This window comes from Triticum aestivum, chromosome 4D (assembly GCF_018294505.1).
Source record: "Triticum aestivum cultivar Chinese Spring chromosome 4D, IWGSC CS RefSeq v2.1, whole genome shotgun sequence".
Classification (NCBI taxonomy): domain Eukaryota; kingdom Viridiplantae; phylum Streptophyta; class Magnoliopsida; order Poales; family Poaceae; genus Triticum; species Triticum aestivum.
The window spans coordinates 480,287,480-480,293,903 of record NC_057805.1 but is presented as its reverse complement, the minus strand read 5'-3'; positions in this window follow the sequence as shown (position 1 = coordinate 480,293,903).

The window sequence follows — 6,424 nt, the reverse complement described above, 5'->3', positions numbered from 1 at the left end:
TGGAATGCGGAGAAGAAGAGAGACCGATGGAAAAGAGGAGGCGGCGTGAGAGCAGGAGAAAGGGGACCGCGTGGGATGATGAGGGTGTATCTGGGGAGGGTTCCATCGCTACTAAAAAATCCAGCCCAATCTGCAAACTGCTATATGGGGCCTCAGCTCATGATGTGAAACCGGAGCGACGAAAGAGACAAAAACGATCGAGGGCCCTGAAAAGACCTATAGTGGTTGTGTTCCAGATCAACCTGAAAACAGAAAAAATAAAATGGAATTTGATTTAAGTTAGTAATTACAGTACCCTGACACCAAAAAAATCAATTGTACATAGTGACAATAGTTAGCAGTAGACAGTAGTTAGGAATCAAAAGAAGACTGCAGAGCATGCTACATTTTGTGTAAACTGCAGCAGAAGTTGTGAAATTGAGTTCTTGGATGGGTACTACACTGACAATGGAGAAAATATGCAGGGAGGCAGAAACAACTATTGGCAGCAACGGTGGAGTGAACAAGGCAAGAAAGATGATGGTAAGTAATGAAACCTAAAGCACCGCATGCGAATATGAGTACTTAATATTTACAGCATGACATATGAATATGACTATTTAATCGTCAACGTCCATGCTTTAACAACTCTAGTAGGCAGGAAAGGCCCCCACATAGATCTAGCACTGCAATGAGAATTGCGACTCTGGTACTAATAGCAACGTAATTAGACTCTGAATATTTTATAGTAAAACACAATCCACAGGATCAAAATAATACTGCAAGTTACACTTCATATGATCAACCGGACAACTACTTGAGTCGTGAGGCATAAGCAAGAACAATGCTGCATTTCCATATAAAATGGAAGCAAGAAAATCGATAGATACTACTAGTACCGTTGCTTACAGCAAACTCAGTTGCACTCTTCAGCCTTGTGCCTTTGTCACCAACACTTCCAAGGTTTTCCGGTTTTCAACAAATGTAAAAGGGGTGTCATCTGAAGCAGGTGGTTTTAATGGCTCACTTTCAGGAACACGCCTGTCAAATAGTTGCTCCATGGGAAGTTTTTCCTGCAATGAGACAGACGCGTCACACCACTCTTCTCACATTTGATAAATACATTCAGAATAAAGAAAACAGCACTTCCCTCCAATTTCTCAGACAGAAACACTGATATTAGATAAATTACACTGCTGACTCTTTTTTTTTTGGAACGAAGACGCTAGACGCGTCCGGCTTTAAATTAATAAAGCCCTCAGGCACCAGTTCAACAGGATACAACCAAGAAAAGCAAAATAAAAAGTACGATCCACTGGTAGAAAAAAGCCCTTTAGTCCCGGTTCGCAACAGCCTTTAGTTCCGGCTGTGCAACCGGGACTAAATATGCGCGATTAAAGACCCCCCCCCCTTTAGTCGCGCCTCTTACGGACCGCGACTAAAGGCTTTAGTCCCGGTTCTTGTGGCTGACCGGGACTAAAGGCCCGTCCACGTGGGCGCCAGTGGTCCGTCGGGGCGGAGGACCTTTAGTCCCGGTTCTCGTGGCCAACCGGGACTAAAGGCCTCCTCCGCAGGTTTAGGGTTTTAGCCCCCCTAAACCTGGTTTCTTTTTAATTTGGAGTGTTTTATTTCTTTTATATTTTATTTTGTGTTTTATTTTAATTTTGATGAAGTTTCAGTACACATATTCTACGCTACTATATACATGCATATGAAATTTCAAACAAGAAGAATTCAAGAGGAATATATAATATATATTCAATCTCGGGTGACCATATACAACTTCGAACAAGTTTCCATACACAATTAGGATGGATGACCATATACAACTTCGAACAAGTTTCAATCTCGGGTATGCATATAAATTTCTTCGTCCTCGGTATAGTGTTCTCCTTTAGGATTGATGACTTCCCTCATGAAAAATCCTGCTAATTCTTCTTGAATTGGTCGGAAGCGAGCTTCTGGACTAAGCCTCCTCCGCAAGTTATCCGTCGCGTTCCGCACGCTATCCGATGCCTTCCGCTCAGAGGTGTGTCTCCGGATGTTCTCACAAACATAGTATCCACATAGATTGGTCCCCGGTGGCTGCTTATCCACATTAACTAACCTTCTAAAATCTAGCTCATGTTTGAATTCACCGACAATTTCTTCTGAGAACCGTCTCCAAACCCTACAGGGCAAAGAAAATTAAATGAACAAGGGAGTTATTAGTTACTTGATATTAGGAAATGAACGAAAGAGACCGATCGATATAGAGCTCAAATGATTGAAAATAATTACTTTTGCAGCATTTTTCTCATGTCGGCCCAACGCTTTGGATCCGAATCCATAGAGTCCATGATTAGAACTCTGGAGGTGTGAAGTTCAATATTTAGCAGAATCCAGTGGAACCTGCGGACACGTTACATGCACAGTCATGCATAACTCATCCATTAGACATACCATGCATGGAGTAAACAAAAGAGAATGGGCACAAGAGAGAAACACTCACCCAAAATGGTAAGGAAATAGAATATGACTTTTGAGTTGATGCTTTCTAAGAAACTTGTACAAGTCTTTCTCCACGTCTTCGGGGTGATGTTGTAACACATGTCCATTAACGATATGTGGGTCAATGAACCCAACATCATGGATGTTTCTTATTTTGCATTCCCAAATCTTCAATCTGCATAATAGCGTACGCAACAATATAGTTAGGACAATATATATATATATAGTGCAGGCAATGAAGAACGAGATGAGGTAGAAATAAATCACTTACAGAACGTAGCAACTCAGCATAGATTTGTCGAGGTCGCGCAGATTGAACAGCTGGAACAATTCACTCATATGAACTTGTACAGAGTACCGTTTGGTGTGATGCTCATCTGTAACATCCGCATAAACATATTCTTTGTCGGCCCATGTTATGAATTGCTTGTACCAACGTAGCAGATTTCGCATTTGTGGTGGTAGACTCTTTTCCCGCGCAGGCTCGACGAGAGGCCCATTCCGCACATATTGTAATGCTATCTCACATACTGGCGCATCCTCAAGGCCTAAGAAGACACGAAGAGTCAAACCCATCTCGGACGCTTGTTTCATGGCACTCGCTACAGTCAATCCAAGTGCTGCCGCGGCTGCTATGATCTTGGGGTCCTCTTCCGGACCGGCTTTCACTATGAGCGGGGGGATCGATTGTTTCTTCTGCATCCCGAGCTGGTCAACTTGTTTCCCGCTTTTTTTACTTTCTTCTTTCTCCTCCTTCAATATTTTTGCTTGCCTACGAAGTTCATGTCCATAGTCGTCAGGCATATTCAGCTCGGCTTGGGACGGTGTCGTCAAAAAATCCTTAGCCCACTTCTTTTGCTTCTCAGTGAATACTTGCTTGGGCTCAGGCTCTTTTATCGCCTTCATATCCGCCTTCCATTTCTCATAATCAGCAGACGTGGCCAATTTGGTTTCAGCTTCACTAAGTTCCCAAGGCCTTGGGAGGAGAGGCTTCAGTGATGGCTCCGGTACCCTTGTGGTCTTAGGTACATAAGGGTCCGGGTTAATAGTCCAGGAGCGGGTTTCCTTGCTGTCCGCCTGCTTCTGCTTCTTCGCCGGAGGTGGATTGGGGGGCGTCGTACCCGCCGGAGGTTGTGGATCGGGGGACGGCATCGAATGGCGTGAAGGAGGTGTAGGTGAACCACCACGACCACCACCACCGCCACCACCGCCACCACCATCGGAGGGGGTGGACTTGCTAGCCTTGGCGCCTCGCCTGGAAACACCATGTACTTATTTTTCCATAGAATGATCTAGCGCTTGACATCTCCAAGTCTTCTCTCCCCTTCGGGTGTAGGTTTGTCAATCTCCAGGTCCTCAAACCCTTGGACTATGTCTTCCACCGTGACACGAGCATAGCCATATGCAATGGGGTTGTTGTGGTGGAGTGCTCCAGGTGTACAGGGTAAAGCACTGCCGCTAGCTACCTTCGTGGAAACGTTCCCCACGGGATAATGCAGATCACATTCTTTCATCTCCTTTACATCATCCACGGGGTAGTGAGGCTCCGGTGCACGAATCTCGATCATCGGTGCACTAGCACCAGGCGGGGCATCCGTGGAAGCCACGCTGCTTCTCCGCTGCTGGCTTCCGCGATCCGCTTCATGATCTTCATGCGGCCCTGCAGCCGATTTTTCTTTTACTAGTTCATGCACGGTCTGCTTCAACTCATGGAGTTCCGATGCAAACTTCGTCATAAGATCTGCATCCCGGTCCGTCTTTCTCTTGCGGCTTCTGTAACAGTACGGGTCATTGTCCTGGGAAAACCCTACTTTCCACGGAACTTTGCCTTTGCCTCGTACACGTCCTCCGTGTTCATCATTCCCGAGGGCTGTTGTCAGTGCGTCTTTCTCTCTGTTGAACTTGATCAAGCCCTCTTGAGCTTGGGTCATTGCGTCAATAAGGGCTTGGGTGGGAGCAAACTGTCTCTCCGGTGAACACACACCCCTGTCTCCGGGTCTAGCGATCACCCATGCCCGTACCACTAGCTTTTGGCCCTTGGGTCCCATCCCTCTGTACCTAGAGGGATTCCTCGCACCCTCAGGTCCTCCTCCATCTTCTACCACCTAGGCTCCGAAAGGCGGTATCCTCCTGGCCCCATAATATGATGGAACTTTTTCTTACTCGCATTATCCTTATTTTTTTTGATATTTCCTTGAAATGCTCCGATTGCTTTTGCCTCACAAATTCTGGCCAATCATCTTTCAGTTTCTCATGTTGTCCATTGAAATCCGGAGTCTTGCCCTTGTTGACATAGTCACGGGTTAAATTTTTCTTGAAGTTCCGGAATGCTTCGCCCATCTTCTGAAGAGCGAACTCTTTAACTAGCCTCCTCCTCTGACGTCCACCCGGAACCTTGTTACCGAATTCATCGACTTTGTTGTATTCCGGAGGTAGAATGAAATGTTCCATAAGCTTTCTCCAGCAATCCTTTTTCGTTCTCTTGTCGACAAAACTGAAACCAAGACGTGCCTTCTTTGGCTCCTTCCATTCCTGGATGGTGATCGGGACGTTGTCTCTAACAACGACTCCGCATTGGTTGATAAACTTTGAGGTGTGCTGTAGGGGCTTGCCGGTTTCACTGACAAACTCAATGGCATATGTTTCTCCTGTTTTCATCGCCTTGGATTTGCCACGCTTTGTCGTACTCGATCCGGAGGGCTAAAAAAAGAGAGAGAGTCGCGCGCGTTAATACATATGTATTCACATTTCAGTAAGTTTGTATCACAAGAGGCTCAATGTATATATATACCTCGTCGGAGGTGGTTGCTACTTGCAATTCGAGATCGTCGTTTGTTGACGGTTGACCTCCGTCGACAATGTCCGTTCCTTCACCTTCTTGATCATCGACAATCTCTGTTCCACCGTCAAGGTTCAGAAAAGAAGAGACTACATCCTCTTCTTGCTCATATTCTGAGCCCGGCACATAAGGAATCTCGTTGTTGATGATGCCCATTAAATAACGTTCAGCCTCCGGATCCCTAAGCGGCTCGGCTCTATCGTCCGCCATATGTCACTCCTGCATGTAGTAAAAATTCTTTAAGTATAAAGGAATTAAAAAATAAGATTAAGGGGACATCTAGGACTTTCCAATATTCTAGCTCCCAAAATATAGATTTCTTCTTCCACATGGGTGCGTGCCCGTCAACTCCCCGCGGAACTGATTGTCCGCCAGGACCCTTTCCAAAGATGACTTTCAAATCCTTGACCATATCAAATATCTCAGCACCAGTACGTTCCGCAGGCTTCGGCCGGTGATCTGCCTTGCCGTTGAAATGCTTGCCTTTCTTTCTTACGTTATGATTTCGGGGAAGAAATCGACGATGACCCAGGTACACGTTCTTCTTACAATTAACCAAACGTACACTTTCAGTCTCATGTAAGCAGTGCGTGCATGCATTGTATCCCTTATTTGTCTGTCCCGAAAGGTTACTGAGAGCAGGCCAATCGTTGATGGTTACAAAAAGCAACGCTCGTAGGTCAAATTCCTCTCCTTTGTGCTCATCCCAGACACGTACACCAGGTCTGGCCCACAACTGTAAAAGTTCATCAACTAATGGCCTTAGGTACACATCGATGTCGTTCCCGGGTTGCTTTGGACCTTGGATGAGCACTGGCATCATAATGAACTTCCGCTTCATGCACAACCAAGGAGGAAGGTTGTAGATGCATAGAGTCACGGGCCAGGTGCTATGGCTGGAGCTCTGCTCGCCAAAAGGATTCATGCCATCAGTACTTAGACCAAATCTTATGTTCCTTCCGTCAGCTGCAAAATCTTTGAACACTCTGTCGATCTTTCTCCATTGCGTTCCATCAGCGGGGTGTCTCAACTCCCCGTCGGACTTATGGTCCTCTTTGTGCCATCGCAACGACTTGGCATGCTTTTTGTTCATGAACAGACGTTTCAACCGTGGTA